The sequence below is a fragment of the Eleutherodactylus coqui genome, chromosome 2, assembly GCF_035609145.1.
Source record: "Eleutherodactylus coqui strain aEleCoq1 chromosome 2, aEleCoq1.hap1, whole genome shotgun sequence".
In the NCBI taxonomy this organism is placed as follows: domain Eukaryota; kingdom Metazoa; phylum Chordata; class Amphibia; order Anura; family Eleutherodactylidae; genus Eleutherodactylus; species Eleutherodactylus coqui.
In genome coordinates this window covers 45,966,266-45,982,663 of record NC_089838.1, presented here as the reverse complement: position 1 = coordinate 45,982,663, position 16,398 = coordinate 45,966,266, and positions in this window count along the sequence as shown.

Below are 16,398 nucleotides of genomic sequence, written 5' to 3'. Positions count from 1 at the left end.
CTTATGAACAACAATATAATCCCTGTCTGGGCTCAAGCACCTAGGGGAAAGAGCTGCTGACTGGAGCGCAAGAGGTCCCAGTTTCAATTCCTGACACCAGTCCCCTCCTTCCAGGATGGCCACTGGACTTCCCAGGGGCCGGTTTATCTGGGTACCTGAGATAAAATTCCCTTGTCAGCTGAGGAGCGTAAACGTTGGAGGCCGGTTCCCAGGAATTTTCCTCTTCGCCATATGCCTTCCACCCTTCTGGAGTCCAGGATCTGATCTACCAGGAATTCATCTTCACCCTGAACCATCTCTGGTGGAGGAGGTGGTAGGCTTCTTCCAGGGAAAGTGTTGTCTTTGAATGGCTTGAGCAATGATACATGGATCACTGGATGGATTCAAAGAGTGCCAGTGAGTCTTAGGCGGAAGATGACTTGGCCCACTTCTGCGGAAAATTTGGAAGCGGGCACGTCGGCCTCCAGGTTCTTGGTTGATAACCATACTTTTTTTTTTCTCCCACCTGGAAGGCAGGGGCAGCTTGGCGGTGTTTATCTGCCGCCTCTCTGTAGGCCTCTTGGGCTGCCTTTAATTCTTCCTAAGTTCTAGCCAGCACTGTCAGTCTCTGGGTGACAGTCGGCACCGAAGTATTGATAGGGAGCCCAGGAATAAAGGCAGAAGGCATACCGTAATTGGCGTAAAATGGAGTCTGGATGGTAGAACTGTGCTTAGCATTATTATAGGTGAACTTTGCAGTTGATAAGTAATCCATCCAATCGTACTGTAGATGGGAGATGAAACAGCAAAGATACTGCTCCAGAGTCTGATTTGTATTCTCAGTTTGGCCGTTGAACTGTGGATGAAAGGCAGGGGAAAGATTCACAGAGGTTCCCAGGGCCATGCAGAAGTGTTTCCAGAATCTTGAGGTGAACTGAACCTCTTTATCAGAGATCCCATCCTCAAGAATTCCATGTAGTCAGAACACTTTCTGGATCATCAACTCTGCGGTGGGAATCTTCTCTATGGGGATGAAGTTAGCCATCTTCGTGAATAGGCCCACAACACAAAGATGGTAGTCATTCCCTTTGAAGGGGACAGGTCCACTCTAAAGTCCATAGATATAGACCCCCATGACCTGGATGGGACTGGAAGGGGCTGTAGCAAACCAAGAGGGCGAACTCGTGGCATGTTCTTCCGAGCACATACTTCACAAGACGTAGCATGCATGCTTACATCCTTTCTGCAGTTGAGCCATCAGAAAAAACAAAGCAGAAGTTCCAAGGTCTTTGTGACCCCAAGGTGACCTGCAAGTTTGGAGTCGTGGACTAGTTTAAGGACTTTGAGTGGGCCAGCTTCAGGGACATATAATTCATGTCCTTGTCTCCAAAGTCTATTCTCAAAAGAGAGCTTCACGTCCTTAGAAGGATGATTCAGAAGAGTCACTTTCATAGCCTCTTTTAAACTTTGTTAGGAGATCCTCTGAATGCAGATTCCTGAAATATTCTTTGAAGACAGAATTGTGTGTTCTGTATTTAACTTCTCTTCAGGCTCTGAAAATATCCTGGACAATGCATCTGCCTTGCCATTTTGGGAACCTGGGCAGTAGGATACAACAAAATTAAACATGGAGAAGAACGAGGTCCATTGTGCCCGTCTTGCAGATAACCTTTAACCTTTTGGAAGAACGGAGGAATTCTAAGTTTTTATGGTCAGTAAGTACCGGCACTGGATGATGGGCTCTTTCCAAGAGGTGTCTCCATTCGGTGAAAGCTACTTTGAGGGCCAGAAGTTCCTTGTTCCCGACATCATAGTTTTTTTCTGTGGGTGATAGGGTATAGGACAAAAATGTGCAAGGATGTAGTTGCATTTTATCTCTGACTTGCTGTGACAGGATGGCTCCCACAGCGGTGTTGGAGGCGTCCACCTCCACGACAAAAGGCAATTCTTTTGGGCGGATCAGTACTGTTGCAGAAGTAAACAGAGTCTTTTTTAATTTCTCAAAAGCGGCTTGTGCCTCCGGGGACCAGAAGAACGTGTGTGCTTTTTTTGTGAGGGAGGTGATGGGAGAGATGATAAATGTTCTGTAGAAATTCGCAAAACCAATCAGGTGCTCTACTTCCTTCAAATTTCTTGAAATGGGCCAATCTAGGATGCTTTAATCTTGCTGCGATCCATACTTGAGTCTTCTGGGGAGATAATGTATCCCAGGAATTGTATTTGAACTCACATTTCTCTAACTTGATGTAGAGGTTATCCTTTTGGAGTCGTTGCAAGACCACCCGCACGTGTCCGCAATGTTCCTCCAAACTGTCAGAGAACATGAGGATATTGTAAAGATATGCCACTACAAATTGATCGAACAGGTCTCGAAACACATCATTGATAAAGTGCTGGAAGGGAGTGGGAGCATTGCAGAGACAGAATAGCATCACTAGGAATTCAAAGTGTCCATATCTTGTGCTGAAGGCCGTCTGCAATTTGTCTGCAGGACAGATCCGTACCAGTTTATCTGCTCCTCTAAGGTCCAGTTTGGTAAAGACTTTGGCTGTCTGAAGCCTCTCCAGCAGTTCTGGGATTAACAGGAGAGGATAGCAATTCATGATGGTAATCTTGTTTAATTCCCGGTAATTGATGTACGGATGAAGAAAATGGGTGCTCCTGCCAGAGAGGAAGAAGGCCGGATGAAGCCTTTAGATTTTCATCCAGATGTTCCCAAAGGGCCCCTAACTCTGGTTCATCAAGGTTGAAGATGTGCCCAAATGGAATAGAAGATCCCATGAACAGCTTAATAGGACAGTCATATGGCCTGTGAGGTGGCAGCTGGTCAGCCTTCTTGTTGCAGACATCCTTGAACATCCGATAGTGAACTGGTAATTTCGCTAGGTACTGTTGATCATACTCGAGGTCCTGTACTGGTTTAGGGGCAGATGGTGCTATCTGGCAGTTTTCTGAGGGGAAGGAAATGATCCTGGTTTCCCAGATGATAGAGGCATTATGGGCAGAAAACCAGGGGATTCCAAGAATCACTGGAAATTTAGGGGATGAGTTGGAAGCTGATGGTTTCTTGATGGTCGGGGTTCATGTGGAGCTCCAGTTCAATTGTTTCCTGTGTGACAGGACCTGAAGACAAGGGTGACCCATCCACGGTTTCCATACCTATTGGTATGAACTTGTGTCTTGTTGCACTGTGTTTGTCACAAGCGAGTGTTAAGTCCATAAAGTCCCCCCCTCGCTCCGGAATCCAACATCACTGAGCACTGTGTTTTCTGATTGCGTGTTACAATCTCAATTGGGAGGACAAAATGGTGGAGCGGGGGAAGGGTTTCCACACCATACTGAATTACTAGTACAAAGGTGTTTTGGATGGCATCCCCTTCTTTCATTACAGCTGTATTGGTCATGGGCTTAACTTGGGCCAAGGTGAGAGTCCTTTGGAGCTGGTTTGGAGCATAATGTCCTGAGCTCCCACAATAAAGGCACAGCTTTTCAACCCGATACCTTTCTTTTTCCTTGGTAGAGAGAGGTTTGCAGATGATGTCAACATGTATGGGTTCGGGAGCGGCTTCAGTCCTTGCGTGGAAACTAAACATGGGTTAACTAAAGGTGTATAAGGTGCTGGTGACCAAACTTCGTAATCTCTACCTTTGCTGCGCGGAAAGTCTTTTGTCAATCTGGATGCATAACTGGATAAAGTCTTCCAGGTTGTCGGAAGTCTCCACTCTGGCAAGTTCATCTTACCCCCACTCAGATAATCCCCACCGAAATTGGCTCTGTTGTGCAGCAGGATTCCACGTGGTATCATTCGCCCAGTGATGACATTCTGCTATATATCTACATATGGTGAGGCCCAGAGAAGCACCTGGTCAGTGAGGAGGTTAATGATAAATAGCTTTTTCCGGTCACTGGTAAACAGTATGGGCTGCATTCAAAAATAAATCCAGCATTGATTGAGGAAGCCTCTATACTGACGGCGACCCGCACCGCACTTCGTGGGCAGTGCCATGCGGACATCAGAGCCTGAGTGATGCAAGGACAGAAGTTGCTTTTGAAAACTGATGATTTTCTTCTGTTGATCTAACAGCAGTGATTGTAATCCAGCGAACCTCTCTTGGTAGGAGTTGCAAAATTCCTGGAGCTCTGTGGTCTACTACCTGTGGTGGAGAGGTCCAAGGTTCAAGTACTGACACCTCTCCATCACAGAAAAAGAAAAGGTGCGGCAAATCTGTAGAGGCCATTATGCCTTAAACTGTCCAAATAAGTCCTAAAGGACTCTTGCCCTAACCAAACCAGTCATAGTGATGTCTCCAAACACACCTTTGCACCGGAAGTTTAGGCGGAGTGTTAACACTTCCCCCACTCCAATATTCTGGCCTTCTTAACAGGTAATCAGAATGCTCATTAATGTTGGTTTCAGGAGCCACCAGGCTGAAATCCATACCTATTGATATGGAAACCGTGGATGGGTCACCCTGTCACACGGGAGACAATCGAACTGGAGCTCCGCATGACACCTGAGCATCAAGAAAAAATCTGCTTCCAGTTCATCTCATCCCCTAAATTTCCAGTAATTCTTGGGATCCTTTGGTTCCATAATCCTTTTATCAATTGGGAAACAAGGACCATTAACTTCCCTTCAGATTACTGTAAAGAGAACTGCCAGATGGCAACATCCACCTCTAAACCATTGGAGAAATTACCAGTTCACTATCAGATGTTTCCAGCAAGAAGAAAGCTGCCACCTCATCATCCATACGACTGTCCTATTGAGCTACTCCCTGGATCTTCTATTCCATTCGGACATATCTACAACCTCGCAGAAGAGATAAAAGAAGGGCTTCATCTGTCCCTCTTCCTTCTTGGCGGAAGCACCCATTTTCTTCATTAAAAAGAAAAAACTAGAGAACTAAACAAGATTACTGTTAAGAATCACTATCCTCTCCCGTTAATTCCAGAACTGCTGGAGAGGCTTCGGGTCGCCAAGGTGTTTACTAAACTGGACCTCGGAGAAGCATATAATCTGATACAGATCTGCCTCGGAGATGAATGGAAAACGGCTTTAAGAACAAGATATGGATATTTCGAATCTCTAGTGATGCTATTCAGTCTTTGCAATGTTCCCGTTACCTTCCAACACTTTATCAATTACATATTTTGAGAACAGTTGGATCAATTTATAGTGGGATATCTCAATGACATCCTCATCTTCTCTGACAATTTAGAGAAACATCGCAGGCACATTCGGCTGGTCTTGAAACATCTACAAAAGAATAACCTCTACATCAAGCTAGTGTGAATTTGAACAGACCCAAATTCATGTCCTGGGATATATTATCTCCCCAGACGGCTGAAGTATGGATCCCAGCAATATTAAAGCCATCCTGGATTGGCTCATTCCAAAAAAATTGGAAGGAAGTACAGTGCCTGATTGGTTTCGCATTCTTCTACAGAAAATTTATCAAGGTCTTTTCAAAAGTCATCTCTCCCATCACCTCCTTCACAAAAAAAGCACACACATGTTCCTGGTCCCCGGAGGCACAAGTTGCTTTGGAGTAACTAAAGGCTTTGTTTACTTCAGCACCAGTACTAATCCACCCAAGATCAGAATTGCTTTTTGTTGTAGAGGTAGACACCTCCGACTCTTCTGTGGGAGCTATCCTATCTCAGCGAGCCAGAGATAAAATGCCACTACATCCTTGTGCATTTCTGTTCTACACCCTATCATCTCTACTAAATACTTGAAGGCCCACGTACCCTCTCTTAAAGTTGGGCAAAAATTAATTGGGCCCTTCCCAGTCTCGACAAGGGTCAACCAAGTGGCTTTTTGGTTGAAGCTCCCGAGCAGCCTACGGATTCGCCCTATTTTCCACGTCTCCTTGATAAAGCTATTTCAGGACAACCCCTTCATAGGAAAACATCAACTGCCTCACGCTCTTGTGCAGGTTCAAGGCCAAGACGAATTTATGGTAGAGGAGATCCTTGACCCCAGATGACATCAAGTACGATTATAATAACTTGTACAGTTGCAGGGATATGGGCCAGAGGAAACCGCCTAAAAGAAAATGTGCATACCCCGAAAATTACAAGAGAGTTCCACAAAAGATATCTAGGAAAACCAGCACTTGGGATGTCCAGAGGCCATCCTTTAGGCCTCATGTCCACTGGGTAAATGGAATTGCGGATTCCACGGCGGATTTTGCCCATAGGGAATCATTGCCATCCGCGGGTCCATTAAATTGATTTTTGCACCCGCGGATGGCATTTTAAAAGAATTGCGTTTTTCATGCGTGGGAGAAAAAACGCGGCATGCTCCATTTGCCGCGGATCGGCAACATTGCTATCACATTGATAGCAATGTGTGCGGATATCTGCATGTAAAAAAAATGCCATTTAAAGCAAATCCGCGGCAGATTCTGCGCGGATTGTATTTTTTGAGTGGATATGAGGCCTAAAGGGGAACTACTGGCAGGGCTTGGACCCAGGACATTCTGCAGCTCACTCCACTAGGCAATCCAGGACTAGGACAGTTCTTTTTCTGAAACCTAGCCTTGTTCTATATTCCTCCTGGTCTAGATCCTGTCTCTCTCCTGGCCCAAGCCTGCCACGAATTGGAACTCTCCACTCTATCTGCTCCTCCACTATTTCTACAAGACTACCTGATAATAACTCCTGGCTTCCATCTGACTATGCTTTCCGCCTCATCTATTGTACTGCATCATTGACTTCCAGCTGATAATTTCCAGCTTCCTCCTGACATCTCTCTGATTCCGCATGGCTACTACATGCATGGCTCCTACCCAGCGCCAGTAAGAGGTTACAGCCCCCTATGTACAGGAATATATCTAGTATAACAAGGCTCATACATACAAGAATGCAACTATTATAATACTACTTCTATGAACAAGAATATGACTACTATAATACTGCCCCCATATGTACAAGAACATAAATAACATAATACTCCTCTGATGTACAAGAATATAACTACTGTAATATATATGTTACGCCTGTCAGCTCATAGTTAATTTTGCCAGCACACCTTGTTCTGTCCAGACGAGCCAGGGTTAACAGCTCCTGTGCCTTTCAGTCAGGTTAATTGCCCTGCTATGTGTCTGAGAGGTGTGCTGGTGATTGACAGGTCTATCTACCTATTGGCTCCTCCCACCTTCCTATATTATCCAGCTCTGGCGGCCTGGGAGTGGCTGATCATTGTTCAGTTTTCAGTGTCAGTTTAGGAGCTCTGCTGCTCTGACCTGCTAAGTGTCGGTCCTGGTACTTTGTGCCATTCCCTCAGTCTGCTAGCTTGTCTGCCTTGTTTGTTATCCTGTTTCTGTCAGCTTGTCCGCTAGACGTCGCTGTTATCAGCCAGGGCTTTACCATATGCCTCTGTCCTGTTTGTACTGTTCGTGTTGGTTTTGTCATCTGCCTTTCCTGTCGGTGATAGTGGGTAGAAGATGCTTGCTTAGGTACAGCGGTCCCTGCCTGTCTTCCCCTAGGAAGCGTAGGGTCAGAGTTGGCAGCCTGGACGTGTCCACCATTAGGGGTATCTACAGGAAGGGACAGTGGCGTGGGTGAAGATCAGGGAGCCCCACGCCGTGCGTACCTAACATAATACACATAGAGGGGAGTTAGATTCTCTTCAGTTTATACACAGAGGTGAGGTAGATTCTAGTCAGTATATACACATATCGTGGAGGAGTGTTAGGTTCCTCTCAGTATATACACATAGAGGTGAGGCAGATTCTCCTCAGTATATACAGACAGAAGCGAGGTAGATTCTCCTCAGTATATACACAAAGATAGGTGAGGTTGCTTCTCCTCAGTAAATACAGAGAGAGGGAAAATTATATTCTGCTCTGTATATACACATAGAGTTGAGGTAGATTCTCCTCAGTATATACACAGCGAGGTCAGTAAGATTCTGCTCAGTATATACACAAAGAGGTCAGTTAGATTCTCTTCAGTTTATACACACAGCTGTGAGGGAGATTCTCTGCAGTATATACGCAGAGATGAGGTAGATTCTAGTCATTATATACACATATTGTAGAAGAGTGTTAGGTATCCCTCAGTTTATACACATAGAGATGAGGTACATTCTCCTCAGTATATACACAAAGAGAGGTCAGTTAGAGTCTCCTCAGTATATACAGAGAGGTCAGTAAGATTCTCCTCAGTATATACACATAGAGGTGATGTAGATTCTGCTCAGTATATACACAGAGGTGAGGCAGATTCTGCTCAGTATATATACAGAGAGGTCCGCTAGATTCTGCTCAGTATATACACAGAGAGCTCAGTTAGATTCTCCTCCGTATATACACAAAGAGAGGTCAGTTAGATTCTCCACAGTATATACACAAAGAGTTCAGTTAGATTCTCGTCAGTATATACAAAGAGAGGTCAGTAAGATTTTCCTCAGTATATACATACAGAGGTGAGGTAGATTCTGCTCAGTATATACACAGAGAGGTCTGCTAAATTCTGCACAGTATCTACAAAGAGAAGTCCTCTAGATTCTGCTCAGTATATACACCTAAAGGCAAGGTAGATTTTCCTCAGTATATACACAAAGAGAGGTCAGTTAGATTCTCCTCAGTATATACACAAAGAGAGGTCAGTAAGATTCTCCTCAGTATATACACACAGAGGTGAGGTAGATTCTGCTCAGTATATCCATAGAGAGGTCTGCTAAATTCTGCACAGTATATACAAAGAGATTCTGCTCAGTATATACACCTAGAGAGAGATCATTGAAGATGATAGAGGGAAGGCAAATCTATTAAATAGTTTCTTTTCAAGCGTCTTCACAAACGAAAAGGAAATGCCACACGAGATCCAGGGGAACAAAATGAACCCCTCATAAAATATCTCATACCTAAAGCAGGAGGAAGTGCAGAACCGATTAAAGAAGATTAAAATCGATAAATCGCCAGGCCCAGATGGAATACACCCAAGGGTACTAAACGAACTAAGTGATGTGATAGCTAGGCCGCTATATCTAATATTTGTGGATACTATCAAGACCGGGGTTGTAACATTGGATTGGCGCATTGCCAATGTGGTTCCAATTTACAAAAAGGGGACCAAAAGTGAGCCTGGTAACTACAGACCGGTAAGTCTCACTTCAATAACAGGAAAAATATTTGAGGGGTTTCTGAGAGACGCCATCGAAGAGTAACTTAAGGAGAACAATGGAATAACTCCTCACCAGCGCGGGTTCATGAAGGGTCGATCATGTCAGACCAATCTGATCAGCTTCTACGATGAAGTAAGCTGTAGGCTGGACCTGCGAGAGTCTATTGATCTCGCATATCTGGATTTCTCTAAAGCATTTGACACCGTACCGCATAATAGGTTAATATATAAAATGAGACAGCTCGGATTGGGTGAAAACGTGTGTATCTGGGTAAAGAATTGGCTCAATGATAGAAAGCAGAGGGTGGTTATAAATGGTTCATACTCTGATTGGGCTGCCGTCGCTAACGGGGTGCCACAGGGTTCAGTATTAGACCCCATTCTGTTCAATATATTTATTAATGACCTGATACAGGGACTGCACAGTAAAATATCAATATTTGCAGATGATACAATATTATACAATATAATCAATGCAACGGAGGACAATGTACGGCTACAAACGGACCTAGATAAGCTGGGGGCTTGGGCAGAAAAATGGCAAATGAAGTTCAATGTTGAAAAATGTAAGGTTATGCACATGGGCAGGAGAAACGGATGTCACCAATATACACTAAATGGGGTACTGCTAGGGAAAAATGTAATGGAAAGGACTTGGGGGTACTAGTGGATTGTAGATTAAACTGGAGTACCCAATGCCAGTCAGCTGCTGCAAAAGCTAATCAAGTCTTGGGGTGCATTAAAAGAGGTATAGGGGCGAAGGACGAGGACATTATCCTCCCACTATATAAGGCACTTGTCAGGCCTCACATGGAATGCTGCGTACAGTTCTGGTCACCAGTGCTCAGGAAAGATTTACAGTGCTGGAGGGAGTTCAAAGAAGGGCAACTAAACTAATACATGGAATGAGAGGACTGGAATACGCAGAGAGGCATCAAAACTGGGATTATTCACCCTGGAAAAAAGACAGCTAAGGGGCGATCAAATAACTATGTATAAATACATTAGGGGACAATACAAGGATCTTTCCCATGATCTGTTTATACCCAGGACTGCGACGGTAACAAGAAGGCATCCGCTATGTCTAGAAGAAAGCAGGTTTCATCACCAACACAGAAAGGGGTTCTTTACTGTAAGAGCAGTTAGACTGTGGAACTCTCTGCCTGAGGATGTGGTGATGGCAAAATCCATAGAGGAGTTTAAAAGGGGACTTGATGTCTTTCTGTAGCGGAAGGATATTACAGCATATAAATCTTAAATTAACTGTTAATCTGGATACACAGCAGGTAGGATATATTAGGGGTTGATCCAGGGATTAGTATGATTGCCATTAGGGAGTCGGGAAGGAATTTTTCCCCCAAAAGGGCTAATTGGCTTTTGCTCTTGGGGTTTTTTGCCTTCCTCTGGATCAACAACACAGGAGGATAAACAGGCTGGACTAGATGGACATTGTATTCATTCGGCCTTACAAACTATGTTACTATGTTACTTCCCCTATGTACAAGAATATAACTACTATAATACTACCTACTATATACAAGAATATAACTACTATAATACTGCTATGAACAAAAATATGAATACTATAATACAGCCTCCCATGTACCAGAAAAAAACTAATATAATAATGCCCCCTATGCACAAGAATATAGCTAATATAATACTGCCCCTATGTATAAGAATATAACTACTATAATACTGCCCCTATGTATAAGAATATAACTACTATAATACTGCCCCCTATTTATAAGAATATAACTACTATAATACTGCCGCCTATGTATAAGAATATAACTTCTATAATACTGCCTCCTATGTACAAGAATATAAACAACTACCGGTATAATTCTGCCCAATGAATAACAGTATAAATTTTAGAAAAATGCCTGCTATGTAAAAGCAAATAACTCCTAGATTACTGCCCCTTTATACAAGCATATAACTCCTATATGTCATTAATTATATTCCCTAAGTACAAGAATATAACTACTATAATACTGCTCCCTATGCACAAGAATATAACTAGTATAATACTGCCGCTTATGAACAAGAATAAAACTAGTATAATACTGCCTCCTATGTACAAGAATATAACTACTATAATACTGCCCACCCACTATGTACAAGAAAATAACTACTACAATACTGACCCTTATGTACAAGAATATAACTGCTATAATATAGCCTCCTATGTACAAGAATATAACTACCATAATACTGCTCTTATGTACAAGAATATAACTACTATAATACTGCCCCTATGTACAAGAATATACCTTCTATAATACTGCTGCCTATGTACCAGAATATAACTACTATAATACTGCCCCCTATGTAGAAGGATATAACTACTATAATACTGCTGCAATCTACAAGAATATAACTATTATAATACAGCTTCTATGTACAAAAACATAACTACTATAATACTGCTCCTATGTGCAAGAATATAACTACTATTATATTGCCTCCTACGTACAAGAATATTATTGCGAGAATACTGCCCCTAAGTAAAAGAATATAACTACTATAATACTGCCCCCCCCCCCCTATCTAGAAGGATATAAGTACTATAATACTGCTTCCTGTAGAAGGGAAAATAACAAATATATTACTGCTCCTATACTACAATAATGCACCCTATGTAGAAGAATATAACTACTATAATACTGCCCATGTGTACAAGAATATAACTGCTATAATCCTGCCCCTGTGTACAAGAACATCACTACTATATTACTGCCTCTATGCACAAGAATATAACAACTATATTACTGCCCGTATGCACAAGAATATAGCTACTATAATACTGCTATGCACAAGATAACTACTATAATACTACCGCCTATGTACAAGAATATAGCTACTTTAGCACTGCTATGAAAAAGAATATAACTCCTATATTACTGCTGTGAACAGGAATATGAATACTGTAATACAGCCTCCTATGTACTAGAAAAAAAATGTAATACTGCCCCCTATGTACAAGATTTAAAGTACTAGAATACTGCTATAAACAAGTATATAACTACGATAATACTGGCTCCCATGTACAAGAATATAAAAACTATATTACTGCCCATATGTTAAAGAACATAACCAGTATAATACTGCCCCCTATATACAAGAATATAACTACTATAATACTGCCTCGTATATACCAAAATATAACTACTATAATACTGCAGCCCCCTATAAACAAGAAAATAACTACTATAATACTGTCCTCTATGTAGAAGGATATAAGTACTATAATATTGCTTCCAATGTACAAGAATATATCTACTATAATACTACCTCCTATATACAAGAATATAACTACTATAATACTGCTCCAATGTACAAGAATATAACTACTATAATACTGCTCCAATGTGCAAGAATATAACTACTATGATACTGCCTCCTATGAGCAAGAACATAACTACTATAATATTGCCCCCTATGTACAAGAATATAACCACTATAAAACTGCTCCAATGTGCAAGAATATAACTACTATAATACTGCCTCCTATGAACAAGAATATAACTACTATAATATTGCCCCCTATGTACAAGAATATAACTACTATAATACTGCCTCCTATGAACAGTATAACTACTATAATATTGCCCCCTATGTACAAGAATATAGCTACTATAATACTGCTGCCTATGAACAAGAATATAACTACTATAATACTGCCACCTATATACAAGAATATAACTACTATAATACTGCCCCCTATGTAGAAGGATATAAGTACTATAATGTTTCCTCCAATCTACGAGAATATACCTACAATAATACTGCTACAATGTACAAGAATATAACTACTATAATACTGCCCCGATGTAAAAGAATATAACTACTATTATATTGCCCCCCTATGTAGAAGGATATAAGTACTATAATACTGCTTCCTGTAGAAGGGAAAATAACTAATACAATACTGCCCCTATGCACAAGAATATAACTACTATAATACCGCCGCCTATTTACAAGAACATCACTACTTTAGCACTGCTATGAAAATGAATATAACTCCTATATTACTGCCTCCTACGTACAATATTATAACTACTATAATACTGCTGTGAACAAGAATATAAATACTGCAATACAGACTCACGTTAGAGAAAAATACTAATATATTATTTCCCCCTATGTACAAGAATTAAAGTACTAGAATACTACTATAAACAAGTATATAACTACTGTAATACTGCCTCCCATATACAAGAATATAACAATTACATTACTGCCCCTAGGTAGAAGAATATTACCAGTATAATACTGCCCCCTATATACAAGAATATAACTACTATAATACTGCCGCCTATGTACAAGAATATAACTAATACAGCTATGAACAAAAATATATAACTACTATAATACTGTCCCCTATGTACAAGAATATAACCAGTATAATACTGCCCCCTATATATAAGAATATAACTACTATAATACTGCTCCTATGTGCAAGAATATAACTGCTATAATACTGCCTCCTATATACAAAAATATAAATACCATGATACTGTCTCCTATGAACAAGAATATAGCTACTATAATACTGCCCCCTATCTACAAGAATGTAACTAACATAATAATACCTACTATGTACAAGAATATAACTACTATAATACTGCCCCCTAAGCACAAGAATCTACCTATTATAATACTGCTCCCTATGTACAAGTATATAACCATAATACTGCCTCCTATGTACAAGAATATATCTATTATAATACTGCACCCTATGTACAAGTATATAACTACTATAATACTGTCCCCTATGTACAAGAATATAACTACTATAATACTACTTCTATGTACAAGAATATAACCACCATAATATTGCTCCCTATGTACAAAAATATAAATAATATAATACTGCCCCCTATGTACACGAATATAACTACTATAATACTGCCCTACATAGAAGATTATAACTACTATAATAGTGCCCCTTATGTACAAGAATATACCTACTATAATACTGCCTCCTATGTTCAAGAATATAACTACTCGAATACTTCCCCCCCCTATGTACAAGATTATAACTACTATAATATATTCCTGTACAGGGGGAGGTAGGGGGGGGGGGCAATATTATAGTAGTTATAATCTTGTACATTGGGGGGGGGGGGGGAGTATTCGAGTATATTCTTGAACATAGGAGGCAGTATTATAGTAGGTATATTCTTGTACATAAAGGGCACTATCATAGTAGTCATCTTCTATGTAGGAGGCAGTATTATAGTAGTTATATTCTTGTACGTAGGGGGCCGTATTGTAGAAGTTATATATTTGTAGATGGGAGCAGTATTGTAATAATTATATTCTTGTACATACGAGCAGTATTATAATAGTTATGTTCTTGTACATAGAAGGCAGTATTATAGTAGTTATATTCTTGTATATAGGGGGCAGTATTATAGTAGTTATATTCTTGTGCATAGTAGGCAGTATTATGGTAGTTATATTCTTGTAAATAGGAGTAGTATTATAGTAGCCATATTCTTTTACATTGGGGCAGTATTATAGTAGTTATATTCTTGCGCATAGGGAGCAGTATAAGAGTAGTTCTATTCTTATGCATAGGGAGCTGTATTATATTTGTTATATTCTTGTACATAGGAGCAGTATTATTGCAGTTATATTCTTGCACATAAGAGGCAGTATTGTAGTAGTTATATGTTTGTACATAGGAGTCAGTATTCTAGTAGGTACACTCTTGTATACAAGAACAGTATTATTGGAGATATATTCATGTACATAGAGCAGTATTATAGTAGTTATATTCTTGTACATAGGGGCAATATTATAATAGTTAGATTCTTGTACATAGGGAGCAGTATTAGGCCTTAGTCACACGGGCGTTTTTTCACGCGATTTGCGCATCGCATGACGGATGCGCATGCGCAAATCGCGTGACCGGCGCCGAAAAATCGGCCCAAAAATCGCCCGAAAATCTGCTCCTAGCCGCGTTTCATTAGAAACGGGCCGGAGCTGTCCAGCGCTTTGCATTCAATGGAGCCGGCAATACAGCGGCTCCATTGAATGCAAGCGCTGCGGGCGTGCGCGGGGTTAATTGTCGAGAAGGGGTTAAATATATAACCCCTTACCTGCAATGCATCCTTAAATGTGAAAAAATAAAAAAAAAGGATGTACTTACCTGCTCCCGGCAGCTGGAGATCCCGGCGGTCGGCCTGCAGTGGGTGTGAAGGAGGTGTGACTCAGGCTTGCCCCTGATTGGCTCAGCGCTGAGCCAATCAGAAGCAAGTCTCAGTCACACCCATTCATGAATTCATGAATGGGTGTGACTGAGCTCAGCCTCTGATTGGCTCAGGCTGAGCCAATCAGGGGCAAGCCTGAGTCACACCTCCTTCACACCCACTGCAGGCCGACCGCCGGGATCTCCAGCTGCCGGGAGCAGGTGAGAACATCCTTTTTTTTTATTTTTTCACATTTAAGGATGCATTGCAGGTAAGGGGTTATATATTTAACCCCTTCCCGACAATTAACCCCGCGCACGCCGGCAGCCCATTGCTTTCAATGGAGCGGCTGTATTGCCGCTCCATTGAATTCAATGGGCAAACATCGTTCTTCTCTGCCACAGCTGTTCCAGCTGTGGCAGAGAAGAATGATTTGTCTTCTATATGTTCTCAATGGGGTCGGCGCTGCTGCCGCCGGCCCCGTTGAGCGCATATAGAGAAGAGAACAGGAATCGCAGATCGCAGATAGGTGCGATCTGCGATTTCTGTTCTCTAATTTATCGGACGAGCGCATAAAAAGCGCTCATGTGTCCGATACCATTGCAAAGCAATGGTTTTAAAAAGTCGCCGGACGCATGCGCATGCGCAAATCGCGGCAATAAACGCCCGTGTGACTAAGCCCTTATAGTGGTTATTTTCTTGTACATAGGGGGCAGTATTATAGCAGTTATATTCTAGTACATAGGGGGCAGTATTATAGCAGTTATATTCTAGTACATAGGGATCAGTATTATAGTAGTTATATTCTTGTACATAGGGATCAGTATTATAGTGGTTATATTCTTGTACATAGGGGGCAGTATTATAGCAGTTATATTCTAGTACATAGGGATCAGTATTATAGTAGTTATATTCTTGTACATAGGGATCAGTATTATAGTGGTTATATTCTTGTACATAGAAGTAGCATTATAGTAGTTATATTCTTGTACACGGAGCAGTATTATAGTAATATGCTTGTACATAGAGGGCAGTATTATAGAAGTTATATTCTTGTACATAGGGGGCAATATAATAG